Here is a 12,187-nt window from a genome sequence, read left to right on the forward strand (position 1 = left end):
AAACTAGAGAGACGTTTGTCTTGACTCTCGAGGCACCGGTGAGATTCCAACTCACGATCTCCGGTTTACTAGACAGGAAATTTAACCAAATAAGCCCCGGCGTCTGCGCAGCGTCTTGTTCAGGCAGTGACACCATTGGAAGTATTTCGAACAATACTTCGAAAACAAAAAAAATCAGAAGAGACGTTAGTCTTGACTCTCGAGGCACCGGTGAGATTCGAACTCACGATCTCCTGTTTGCTAGACAGGCGCTTTAACCAACTAAGCCAAGGCGCCTGCGCAGCGTCTTGTTCAGGGAGTGACACCATCACAAGTATTTAGAACTAAACTTCGAAAACAAAAAACTACAGAGACGTTTGTCTTGACTCTCGAGGCACCGGTGAGATTCCAACTCACGATCTCCGGTTTACTAGACAGGAAATTTAACCAAATAAGCCACGGCGTCTGCGCAGCATCTTGTTCAGGCAGTGACACCATTGGAAGTATTTCGAACAATACTTCGAAAACAAAAAAAAAATCAGAAGAGACGTTAGTCTTGACTCTCGAGGCACCGGTGAGATTCGAACTCACGATCTGCTGTTTACTAGACAGGCGCTTTAACCAACTAAGCCACGGCGCCTGTGCAGCGTGTTGTTCAGGCAGTGACAGCATCAAAAGTATTTCGAACTAAACTTCGAGAACAAAAAACTTGAGAGACGTTTGTCTTGCTTCTCGAGGCACAGGTGAGATTCGAACTCACGATCTTCCTTTCACTAGACAGGCGCTTTAACTAACTAAGCCACGGCGCCTGCGCAGCGTCTTGTTCAGGCAGTGACACCATCACAAGTATTTAGAACTAAACTTCGAAAACAAAAAACTACAGAGACGTTTGTCTTGACTCTCGAGGCACCGGTGAGATTCCAACTCACGATCTCCGGTTTACTAGACAGGAAATTTAACCAAATAAGCCACGGCGTCTGCGCAGCATCTTGTTCAGGCAGTGACACCATTGGAAGTATTTCGAACAATACTTCGAAAACAAAAAAAATCAGAAGAGACGTTAGTCTTGACTCTCGAGGCACCGGTGAGATTCGAACTCACGATCTCCTGTTTACTAGACAGGAAATTTAACCAAATAAGCCACGGCGTCTGCGCAGCGTCTTGTTCAGGCAGTGACACCATAGGAAGTATTTCGAACTAAACTTCGAAAACAAAAAAATAGAGAGACGTTTGTCTTGACTCTCGAGGCACCGGTGAGATTCGAACTCACGATCTCCGGTTTACTAGACAGGCGCTTTAACCAACTAAGCCACGGCGCTTGTGCAGCGTCTTGTTCAGGCAGGGACAGCATCAGAAGTATTTCGAACTAAACTTCGAAAACAAAAAAACTGGAGAGAGGTTTGTCTTGACTCTTGAGGCACCGGTGAGATTCGAACTCACGATCTTCCTTTCACTAGACAGGCGCTTTAACTAACTAAGCCACAGCGCCTGCGCAGCGTCTTGTTCAGGCAGTGACACCATCAGAATTATTTCGAACTAAACTTCGAAAACCAAAAACTAGAGAGACGTTTGTCTTGACTCTCGAGGCACCGGTGAGATTCGAACTCACGATCTCCGGTTTACTAGACAGGAAATTTAACCAAATAAGCCACGGCGTCTGCGCAGCGTCTTGTTCAGGTAGTGACACCATTGGAAGTATTTCGAACAATACTTCGAAAACAAAAAAAAATCAGAAGAGACGTTAGTCTTGACTCTCGAGGCACCGGTGAGATTCGAACTCACGATCTCCTGTTTGCTAGACAGACGCTTTAACCAACTAAGCCAAGGCGCCTGCGCAGCGTCTTCTTCAGGCAGTGACACCATCACAAGTATTTAGAACTAAACTTCGAAAACAAAAAACTACAGAGACGTTTGTCTTGACTCTCGAGGCACGGGTGAGATTCGAACTCACGATCTGCTGATTACTAGACAGGCTCTTTAACCAACTAAGCCACGGTGCTTCTGCAGAGTCTTGTTTAGGCAGTGACACCATCAGAAGTATTTCGAACTAAACTTCGAAAACAAAAAAAAACTAGAGAGAGGTTTGTCTTGACTCTCGAGGCACCGGTGAGATTCGAACTCACGATCTCCTGTTTACTAGACAGGCGCTTCAACCAACTAAGCCACGGCGCTTGTGCAGCGTCTTGTTCAGGCAGTGACACCATCAGAAGTATTTCGAACTGAACTTCGAGAACAAAAAACTTGAGAGACGTTTGTCTTGACTGTCGTGGCACAGGTGAGATTCGAACTCACGATCTTCCTTTCACTAGACAGGCGCTTTAACTAACTAAGCCACAGGGCCTGCGCAGCGTCTTGTTCAGGCAGTGACACCATCAGAATTATTTCGAACTAAACTTCGAAAACCAAAAACTAGAGAGACGTTTGTCTTGACTCTCGAGGCACCGGTGAGATTCGAACTCATGATCTCCTGTTTACTAGACAGGCGCTTTAACCAACTAAGCCACGGCGCCTGCGCAGCGTCTTGATCAGGCAGTGACACCATCAGAAGTATTTCGAACTAAACTTCGAAAACAAAAAACTAGAAAGACGTTTGTCTTGACTCTCGAGGCACCGGTGAGATTCGAACTCATGATCTCCTGTTTACTAGACAGGCGCTTTAACCAACTAAGCCACGGCGCCAGCGCAGCGTCTTGATCAGGCAGTGACACCATCAGAAGTATTTCGAACTAAACTTCGAAAACAAAAAACTAGAAAGACGTTAGTCTTGACTCCCGAGGCACCGGTGAGATTCAAACTCACGATCTCCTGTTTACTAGACAGGCGCTTTAACTAACTAATCCACGGCACCTGCGCAGCGTGTTTGTTCAGGCAGTGACACCATCGGAAGTGTTTGGAACTAAACTTCGAAAACAAAAAACTAGAGATACGTTTGTCTTGACTCTCGAGGCACCGGTGAGATTCGAACTCATGATCTCCTGTTTACTAGACAGGCGCTTTAACCAACTAAGCCACGGCGCCTGCGCAGCGTCTTGTTCAGGAAGTGACGCGATCAGAAGTATTTCGAACTAAACTTCGAAAACAAAAAACTAGAGAGATGTTTGTCTTGACTCTCGAGGCACCTGTGAGATTCAAACTCATGATCTCCTGTTTACTAGACAGGCACTTTAACCAACTAAGCCACGGCTCCTGCGCAGCGTCTTGTTCAGGCAGTGACACCATCAGAAGTATTTCGAAATAAACTTCGAAAACAAAAAACTAAAGAGAAGTTTGTCTTGACTCTCGAGGCACCGGTGAGATTCGAACTCACGATCTCCGGTTTACTAGACAGGAAATTTAACCAAATAAGCCACGGCGTCTGCGCAGCATCTTGTTCAGGCAGTGACACCATTGGAAGTATTTCGAACAATACTTCGAAAACAAAAAAAAATCAGAAGAGACGTTAGTCTTGACTCTCCAGGCACCGGTGAGATTCGAACGCATGATCTCCTGTTTGCTAGACAGGCGCTTTAACCAACTAAGCCAAGGCGCCTGCGCAGCGTCTTGTTCAGGCAATGACACCATCAGAAGTATTTCGAACTAATCTTCGAAAACAAAGAACTAGAGAGACGTTTGTCTTGACTCTCGAGGCACCGGTGAGATTCGAACTCACGATCTCCGGTTTACTAGACAGGCGCTTTACCTAACTAAGCCACGGCGCCTGCGCAGCGTCTTGTTCAGGCAGTGACACCATCAGAAGTAATTCGAACTGAACTTCAAAAACAAAAAAACTAGAGAGACGTTTGTCTTTACTCTCGAGGCAACGGTGAGATTCGAACTCACGATCTGCTGTTTACTAGACAGGCGCTTTAACCAACTAAGCCACGGCGCCTGCGCAGCGTCTTGTTCAGGCAGTGACACCATCAGAAGTATTTCGAAATAAACTTCGATAACAAAAAACTAGAGAGAAGTTTGTCTTGACTCTCGAGGCACCGGTGAGATTCGAACTCACGATCTCCGGTTTACTAGACAGGAAATTTAACCAAATAAGTCACGGCGTCTGCGCAGCATCTTGTTCAGGCAGTGACACCATTGGAAGTATTTCGAACAATACTTCGAAAACAAAAAACTTGAGAGACGTTTGTCTTGCTTCTCGAGGCACAGGTGAGATTCGAACTCACGATCTTCCTTTCACTAGACAGGCGCTTTAACTAACAAAGCCACGGCGCCTGCGCAGCGTCTTGTTCAGGCAGTGACACCATCAGAATTATTTCGAACTAAACTTCGAAAACCAAAAACTAGAGAGACGTTTGTCTTGACTCTCTCGAGGCACCGGTGAGATTCGAACTCATGATCTCCTGTTTACTAGACAGGCGCTTTAACCAACTAAGCCACGGCGCCTGCACAGCGTCTCGTTCAGGCAGTGACACCATCAGAAGTATTTCGAACTAAACTTCGAAAACAAAAAACTAGAGAGATGTTTGTCTTGACTCTCGAGGCAGCGGTGAGATTCAAACTCACGATCTCCTGTTTACTAGACAGGCGCTTTAACTAACTAAGCCACGGCGCCTGCGCAGCATTTTGTTCAGGCAGTGACACCATCAGAAGTATTTCGAACTAAACTTCGAAAACAGAAGTACTGAAAGTTGGGCGAGTTCGTACTCGATCATGACTTCTTTGCGCAAACACGTACACGGACACAAGGAAAAGAGGCAAACAACACGGGCGCCCGTGTTGTTTGCCTCTTTTCCTTGTGTCCGTGTACGTATTTGCGCAAAGAAGTCATGAATGTTCCAAAACAAAAAACTAGAGAGACGTTAGTCTTGACTCCCGAGGCACCGGTGAGATTTACACTCACGATCTCCTGTTTACTAGACAGGCGCTTTAACTAACTAATCCACGGCGCCTGCGCAGCGTCTTGTTCAGGCAGTGACACCATCAGAAGTATTTCGAACTAAACTTCGAAAACAAAAAACTAGAGAGACGTTTGTCTTGACTATCGAGCACCTGTGAGATTCAAACTCATGATCTCCTGTTCACTAGACAGGCGCTTTAACCAACTAAGCCACGGCGCCTGCGCAGCGTCTTGTTCAGGCAGTGACACCATCAGAAGTATTTCGAAATAAACATCGAAAACAAAAAACTAGAGAGACGTTTGTCTTGACTCTCGAGGCACCGGTGAGATTCCAACTCACGATCTCCGGTTTACTAGACAGGAAATTTAACCAAATAAGCCCCGGCGTCTGCGCAGCGTCTTGTTCAGGCAGTGACACCATTGGAAGTATTTCGAACAATACTTCGAAAACAAAAAAAATCAGAAGAGACGTTAGTCTTGACTCTCGAGGCACCGGTGAGATTCGAACTCACGATCTCCTGTTTGCTAGACAGGCGCTTTAACCAACTAAGCCAAGGCGCCTGCGCAGCGTCTTGTTCAGGGAGTGACACCATCACAAGTATTTAGAACTAAACTTCGAAAACAAAAAACTACAGAGACGTTTGTCTTGACTCTCGAGGCACCGGTGAGATTCCAACTCACCATCTCCGGTTTACTAGACAGAAAATTTAACCAAATAAGCCACGGCGTCTGCGCAGCGTCTTGTTCAGACAGTGACACCATTGGAAGTATTTCGAACAATACTTCGAAAACAAAAAAAATCAGAAGAGACGTTAGTATTGACTCTCGAGGCACCGGTGAGATTCGAACTCACGATCTGCTGTTTACTAGACAGGCGCTTTAACCAACTAAGCCACGGCGCTTGTGCAGCGTGTTGTTCAGGCAGTGACAGCATCAAAAGTATTTCGAACTAAACTTCGAAAACAAAAAAACTAGACAGAGGTTTGTCTTGACTCTCGAGGCACCGGTGAGATTCGAACTCACGATCTTCCTTTCAATAGACTGGCGCTTTAACTAACTAAGCCACGGCGCTTGTGCAGCGTCTTGTTCAGGCAGTCACACCATCAGAAGTATTTCGAACTAAACTTCGAGAACAAAAAACTTGAGAGACGTTTGTCTTGACTCTCGAGGCACAGGTGAGATTCGAACTCACGATCTTCCTTTCACTAGACAGGCGCTTTAAACAACTACGCCAAGGCGCCTGCGCAGCGTCTTCTTCAGGCAGTGACACCATCACAAGTATTTAGAACTAAACTTCGAAAACAAAAAACTACAGAGACGTTTGTCTTGACTCTCGAGGCACGGGTGAGATTCGAACTCACGATCTGCTGTTTACTAGACAGGCTCTTTAACCAACTAGGCCACGGCGCTTCTGCAGAGTCTTGTTTAGGCAGTGACACCATCAGAAGTATTTCGAACTAAACTTCGAAAACAAAAAAAACTAGAGAGAGGTTTGTCTTGACTCTCGAGGCACCGGTGAGATTCGAACTCACGATCTCCTGTTTACTAGACAGGCGCTTCAACCAACTAAGCCACGGCGCTTGTGCAGCGTCTTGTTCAGGAAGTGACACCATCAGAAGTATTTCGAACTGAACTTCGAGAACAAAAAACTTGAGAGACGTTTGTCTTGACTCTCGTGGCACAGGTGAGATTCGAACTCACGATCTTCCTTTCACTAGACAGGCGCTTTAACTAACTAAGCCACAGCGCCTGCGCAGCGTCTTGTTCAGGCAGTGACACCATCAGAATTATTTCGAACTAAACTTCGAAAACCAAAAACTAGAGAGACGTTTGTCTTGACTCTCGAGGCACCGGTGAGATTCGAACTCATGATCTCCTGTTTACTAGACAGGCGCTTTAACCAACTAAGCCACGGCGCCTGCGCAGCGTCTTGATCAGGCAGTGACACCATCAGAAGTATTTCGAACTAAACTTCGAAAACAAAAAACTAGAGAGACGTTTGTCTTGACTCTCGAGGCACCGGTGAGATTTGAACTCACGATCTCTGGTTTACTAGACAGGCGCTTTAACTAACTAAGCCACGGCGCCTGCGCAGCGTCCTGTTCAGACAGTGACACCATCAGAAGTATTTCGAACTGAACTTCGAAAAGAAAAAACTAGAGAGACGTTTGTCTTGACTCTCGAGGCACCGGTGAGATTCGAACTCAGATCTCCTGTTTACTAGACAGGCGCTTTAACTAACTAAGCCACAGCACCTGCGCAGCGTTTTGTTCAGGCAGTGACACCATCAGAAGTATTTCGAACTAAACTTCGAAAACAAAAGTACTGAAAGTTGGGCGAGTTCGTACTCGATCATGACTTCTTTGCGCAAACACGTACACGGACACAAGCAAAAGAGGCAAACAACACGGGCGACCGTGTTGTTTGCCTGTTTTCCTTGTGTCCGTGTACGTGTTTGCGCAAAGAAGTCATGAATGTTCGAAAACAAAAAACTAGAGAGACGTTAGTCTTGACTCCCGAGGCACCGGTGAGATTCAAACTCACGATCTCCTGTTTACTAGACAGGCGCTTTAACTAACTAATCCACGGCGCCTGCGCAGCGTGTTTGTTCAGGCAGTGACACCATCGGAAGTATTTGGAACTAAACTTCGAAAACAAAAAACTAGAGATACGTTTGTCTTGACTCTCGAGGCACCGGTGAGATTCGAACTCATGATCTCCTGTTTACTAGACAGGCGCTTTAACCAACTAAGCCACGGCGCCTGCGCAGCGTCTTGTTCAGGAAGTGACGCGATCAGAAGTATTTCGAACTAAACATCGAAAACAAAAAACTAGAGAGATGTTTGTCTTGACTCTCGAGGCACCTGTGAGATTCAAACTCATGATCTCCTGTTTACTAGACAGGCGCTTTAACCAACTAAGCCACGGCGCCTGCGCAGCGTCTTGTTCAGGCAGTGACACCATCAGAAGTATTTCGAAATAAACTTCGAAAACAAAAAACTAAAGAGAAGTTTGTCTTGACTCTCGAGGCACCGGTGAGATTCGAACTCACGATCTCCGGTTTACTAGACAGGAAATTTAACCAAATAAGCCACGGCGTCTGCGCAGCATCTTGTTCAGGCAGTGACACCATTGGAAGTATTTCGAACAATACTTCGAAAACAAAAAAAATCAGAAGAGACGTTATTCTTGACTCTCGAGGCACCGGTGAGATTCGAACGCACGATCTCCTGTTTGCTGGACAGGCGCTTTAACCAACTAAGCCAAGGCGCCTGCGCAGCGTCTTGTTCAGGCAGTGACACCATCAGAAGTATTTCGAACTAATCTTCGAAAACAAAGAACTAGAGAGACGTTTGTCTTGACTCTCGAGGCACCGGTGAGAATCGAACTCACGATCTCCCGTTTACTAGACAGGCGCTTTACCTAACTAAGCCACGGCGCCTGCGCAGCGTCTTGTTCAGGCAGTGACACCATCAGAAGTAATTCGAACTGAACTTCGAAAACAAAAAAACTAGAGAGACGTTTGTCTTGACTCTCGAGGCACCGGTGAGATTCGAACTCACGATCTGCTGTTTACTAGACAGGCGCTTTAACCAACTAAGCCACGGCGCCTGCGCAGCGTCTTGTTCAGGCAGTGACACCATCAGAAGTATTTCGAAATAAACTTCGAAAACAAAAAACTAGAGAGAAGTTTGTCTTGACTCTCGAGGCACCGGTGAGATTCGAACTCACGATCTCCGGTTTACTAGACAGGAAATTTAACCAAATAAGCCACGGCGTCTGCGCAGCATCTTGTTCAGGCAGTGACACCATTGGAAGTATTTCGAACAATACTTCGAAAACAAAAAACTTGAGAGACGTTTGTCTTGCTTCTCGAGGCACAGGTGAGATTCGAACTCACGATCTTCCTTTCACTAGACAGGCGCTTTAACTAACTAAGCCACGGCGCCTGCGCAGCGTCTTGTTCAGGCAGTGACACCATCAGAATTATTTCGAACTAAACTTCGAAAACCAAAAACTAGAGAGACGTTTGTCTTGACTCTCGAGGCACCAGTGAGATTCGAACTCATGATCTCCTGTTTACTAGACAGGCGCTTTAACCAACTAAGCCACGGCGCCTGCGCAGCGTCTCGTTCAGGCAGTGACACCATCACAAGTATTTCGAACTAAACTTCGAAAACAAAAAACTAGAGAGATGTTTGTCTTGACTCTCGAGGCAGCGGTGAGATTCGAACTCACGATCTCCTGTTTACTAGACAGGCGCTTTAACTAACTAAGCCACGGCGCCTGCGCAGCATTTTGTTCAGGCAGTGACACCATCAGAAGTATTTCGAACTAAACTTCGAAAACAAAAGTACTGAAAGTTGGGCGAGTTCGTACTCGATCATGACTTCTTTGCGCAAACACGTACACGGACACAAGGAAAAGAGGCAAACAACACGGGCGCCCGTGTTGTTTGCCTCTTTTCCTTGTGTCCGTGTACGTATTTGCGCAGAGAAGTCATGAATGTTCCAAAACAAAAAACTAGAGAGACGTTAGTCTTGACTCCCGAGGCACCGGTGAGATTTAAACTCACGATCTCCTGTTTACTAGACAGGCGCTTTAACTAACTAATCCACGGCGCCTGCGCAGCGTCTTGTTCAGGCAGTGACACCATCAGAAGTATTTCGAACTAAACTTCGAAAACAAAAAACTAGAGAGACGTTTGTCTTGACTATCGAGGCACCTGTGAGATTCAAACTCATGATCTCCTGTTCACTAGACAGGCGCTTTAACCAACTAAGCCACGGCGCCTGCGCAGCGTCTTGTTCAGGCAGTGACACCATCAGAAGTATTTCGAAATAAACATCGAAAACAAAAAACTAGAGAGACGTTTGTCTTGACTCTCGAGGCACCGGTGAGATTCCAACTCACGATCTCCGGTTTACTAGACAGGAAATTTAACCAAATAAGCCCCGGCGTCTGCGCAGCGTCTTGTTCAGGCAGTGACACCATTGGAAGTATTTCGAACAATACTTCGAAAACAAAAAAAAATCAGTAGAGACGTTAGTCTTGACTCTCGAGGCACCGGTGAGATTCGAACTCACGATCTCCTGTTTGCTAGACAGGCGCTTTAACCAACTAAGCCAAGGCGCCTGCGCAGCGTCTTGTTCAGGGAGTGACACCATCACAAGTATTTAGAACTAAACTTCGAAAACAAAAAACTACAGAGACGTTTGTCTTGACTCTCGAGGCACCGGTGAGATTCCAACTCACGATCTCCGGTTTACTAGACAGGAAATTTAACCAAATAAGCCACGGCGTCTGCGCAGCGTCTTGTTCAGGCAGTGACACCATTGGAAGTATTTGGAACAATACTTCGAAAACAAAAAAAATCAGAAGAGACGTTAGTCTTGACTCTCGAGGCACCGGTGAGATTCGAACTCACGATCTGCTGTTTACTAGACAGGCGCTTTAACCAACTAAGCCACGGCGCTTGTGCAGCGTGTTGTTCAGGCAGTGACAGCATCAAAAGTATTTCGAACTAAACTTCGAGAACAAAAAACTTGAGAGACGTTTGTCTTGCTTCTCGAGGCACAGGTGAGATTCGAACTCACGATCTTCCTTTCACTAGACAGGCGCTTTAACTAACTAAGCCACGGCGCCTGCGCAGCGTCTTGTTCAGGCAGTGACACCATCACAAGTATTTAGAACTAAACTTCGAAAACAAAAAACTACAGAGACGTTTGTCTTGACTCTCGAGGCACCGGTGAGATTCCAACTCACGATCTCCGGTTTACTAGACAGGAAATTTAACCAAATAAGCCACGGCGTCTGCGCAGCATCTTGTTCAGGCAGTGACACCATTGGAAGTATTTCGAACAATACTTCGAAAACAAAAAAAATCAGAAGAGACTTTAGTCTTGACTCTCGAGGCACCGGTGAGATTCGAACTCACGATCTCCTGTTTGCTAGACAGGCGCTTTAACCAACTAAGCCAAGGCGCCTGCGCAGCGTCTTGTTCAGGGAGTGACACCATCACAAGTATTTAGAACTAAACTTCGAAAACAAAAAACTACAGAGACGTTTGTCTTGACTCTCGAGGCACCGGTGAGATTCCAACTCACGATCTCCGGTTTACTAGACAGGAAATTTAACCAAATGAGCCACGGCGTCTGCGCAGCATCTTGTTCAGGCAGTGACACCATTGGAAGTATTTCGAACAATACTTCGAAAACAAAAAAAAATCAGAAGAGACGTTAGTCTTGACTCTCGAGGCACCGGTGAGATTCGAACGCACGATCTCCTGTTTGCTAGACAGGCGCTTTAACCAACTAAGCCACGGCGCTTGTGCAGCGTCTTGTTCAGGCAGTGACACCATCAGAAGTATTTCGAACTAAACTTCGAGAACAAAAAACTTGAGAGACGTTTGTCTTGCTTCTCGAGGCACAGGTGAGATTCGAACTCACGATCTTCCTTTCACTAGACAGGCGCTTTAACTAACTAAGCCACGGCGCCTGCGCAACGTCTTGTTCAGGCAGTGACACTATCAGAATTATTTCGAACTAAACTTCGAAAACAAAAAACTAGAGAGATGTTTGTCTTGACTCTCGAGGCAGTGGTGAGATTCGAACTCACGATCTCCTGTTTACTAGACAGGCGCTTTAACTAACTAAGCCACGGCACCTGCGCAGCATTTTGTTCAGGCAGTGACACCATCAGAAGTATTTCGAACTAAACTTCGAAAACAAAAGTACTGAAAGTTGGGCGAGTTCGTACTCGATCATGACTTCTTTGCGCAAACACGTACACGGACACAAGGAAAAGAGGCAAACAACACGGGCGCCCGTGTTGTTTGCCTCTTTTCCTTGTGTCCGTGTACGTATTTGCGCAAAGAAGTCATGGATGTTCCAAAACAAAAAACTAGAGAGACGTTAGTCTTGACTCCCGAGGCACCGGTGAGATTTAAACTCACGATCTCCTGTTTACTAGACAGGCGCTTTAACTAACTAATCCACGGCGCCTGCGCAGCGTCTTGTTCAGGCAGTGACACCATCAGAAGTATTTGGAACTAAACTTCGAAAACAAAAAACTAGAGAGACGTTTGTCTTGACTCTCGAGGCACCGGTGAGATTCGAACTCACGATCTCCTGTTTACTAGACAGGAAATTTAACCAAATAAGCCACGGCGTCTGCGCAGCATCTTGTTCAGGCAGTGACACCTTTGGAAGTATTTCGAACAATACTTCGAAAACAAAAAAAATCACAAGAGACGTTAGTCTTCACTCTCGAGGCACCGGTGAGATTCGAACTCATGATCTCCTGTTTACTAGACAGGCGCTTTAACCAACTAAGCCACGGCGCCTGCGCAGCGTCTTGATCAGGCAGTGACACCAT

General features: G+C 46.1%; 18 non-coding genes across 18 annotated transcripts; all 18 read right to left on the minus strand.

Annotated features, from left to right (window-relative positions):
* Nucleotides 1-202: 202 nt before the first annotated feature.
* Nucleotides 203-276, minus strand: TRNAA-AGC (transfer RNA alanine (anticodon AGC)). Its single transcript has one exon. It is a non-coding gene; the product is annotated as a tRNA-Ala (tRNA).
* A 269-nt stretch (nt 277-545) lies between these two features.
* On the minus strand, nt 546-619 carry TRNAT-AGU (transfer RNA threonine (anticodon AGU)). Its single transcript has one exon. It is a non-coding gene; the product is annotated as a tRNA-Thr (tRNA).
* Nucleotides 620-1,736: 1,117 nt separating this feature from the next.
* Nucleotides 1,737-1,810, minus strand: TRNAA-AGC (transfer RNA alanine (anticodon AGC)). The gene has a single exon. It is a non-coding gene; the product is annotated as a tRNA-Ala (tRNA).
* A 605-nt stretch (nt 1,811-2,415) lies between these two features.
* On the minus strand, nt 2,416-2,489 carry TRNAT-AGU (transfer RNA threonine (anticodon AGU)). The gene has a single exon. It is a non-coding gene; the product is annotated as a tRNA-Thr (tRNA).
* A 95-nt stretch (nt 2,490-2,584) lies between these two features.
* TRNAT-AGU (transfer RNA threonine (anticodon AGU)) lies at nt 2,585-2,658 on the minus strand. Its single transcript has one exon. It is a non-coding gene; the product is annotated as a tRNA-Thr (tRNA).
* Nucleotides 2,659-2,923: 265 nt separating this feature from the next.
* TRNAT-AGU (transfer RNA threonine (anticodon AGU)) lies at nt 2,924-2,997 on the minus strand. The gene has a single exon. It is a non-coding gene; the product is annotated as a tRNA-Thr (tRNA).
* Nucleotides 2,998-4,282: 1,285 nt separating this feature from the next.
* Nucleotides 4,283-4,356, minus strand: TRNAT-AGU (transfer RNA threonine (anticodon AGU)). Its single transcript has one exon. It is a non-coding gene; the product is annotated as a tRNA-Thr (tRNA).
* Nucleotides 4,357-5,297: 941 nt separating this feature from the next.
* Nucleotides 5,298-5,371, minus strand: TRNAA-AGC (transfer RNA alanine (anticodon AGC)). The gene has a single exon. It is a non-coding gene; the product is annotated as a tRNA-Ala (tRNA).
* Nucleotides 5,372-6,655: 1,284 nt separating this feature from the next.
* TRNAT-AGU (transfer RNA threonine (anticodon AGU)) lies at nt 6,656-6,729 on the minus strand. The gene has a single exon. It is a non-coding gene; the product is annotated as a tRNA-Thr (tRNA).
* A 770-nt stretch (nt 6,730-7,499) lies between these two features.
* On the minus strand, nt 7,500-7,573 carry TRNAT-AGU (transfer RNA threonine (anticodon AGU)). Its single transcript has one exon. It is a non-coding gene; the product is annotated as a tRNA-Thr (tRNA).
* Nucleotides 7,574-8,009: 436 nt separating this feature from the next.
* Nucleotides 8,010-8,083, minus strand: TRNAA-AGC (transfer RNA alanine (anticodon AGC)). The gene has a single exon. It is a non-coding gene; the product is annotated as a tRNA-Ala (tRNA).
* A 95-nt stretch (nt 8,084-8,178) lies between these two features.
* TRNAT-AGU (transfer RNA threonine (anticodon AGU)) lies at nt 8,179-8,252 on the minus strand. The gene has a single exon. It is a non-coding gene; the product is annotated as a tRNA-Thr (tRNA).
* A 96-nt stretch (nt 8,253-8,348) lies between these two features.
* Nucleotides 8,349-8,422, minus strand: TRNAT-AGU (transfer RNA threonine (anticodon AGU)). The gene has a single exon. It is a non-coding gene; the product is annotated as a tRNA-Thr (tRNA).
* A 433-nt stretch (nt 8,423-8,855) lies between these two features.
* Nucleotides 8,856-8,929, minus strand: TRNAT-AGU (transfer RNA threonine (anticodon AGU)). Its single transcript has one exon. It is a non-coding gene; the product is annotated as a tRNA-Thr (tRNA).
* Nucleotides 8,930-9,872: 943 nt separating this feature from the next.
* TRNAA-AGC (transfer RNA alanine (anticodon AGC)) lies at nt 9,873-9,946 on the minus strand. The gene has a single exon. It is a non-coding gene; the product is annotated as a tRNA-Ala (tRNA).
* Nucleotides 9,947-10,723: 777 nt separating this feature from the next.
* TRNAA-AGC (transfer RNA alanine (anticodon AGC)) lies at nt 10,724-10,797 on the minus strand. The gene has a single exon. It is a non-coding gene; the product is annotated as a tRNA-Ala (tRNA).
* A 268-nt stretch (nt 10,798-11,065) lies between these two features.
* On the minus strand, nt 11,066-11,139 carry TRNAA-AGC (transfer RNA alanine (anticodon AGC)). Its single transcript has one exon. It is a non-coding gene; the product is annotated as a tRNA-Ala (tRNA).
* Nucleotides 11,140-12,081: 942 nt separating this feature from the next.
* Nucleotides 12,082-12,155, minus strand: TRNAT-AGU (transfer RNA threonine (anticodon AGU)). The gene has a single exon. It is a non-coding gene; the product is annotated as a tRNA-Thr (tRNA).
* Nucleotides 12,156-12,187: the final 32 nt, after the last annotated feature.

This window comes from Rhipicephalus microplus, chromosome 5 (assembly GCF_043290135.1).
Source record: "Rhipicephalus microplus isolate Deutch F79 chromosome 5, USDA_Rmic, whole genome shotgun sequence".
NCBI lineage: Eukaryota > Metazoa > Arthropoda > Arachnida > Ixodida > Ixodidae > Rhipicephalus > Rhipicephalus microplus.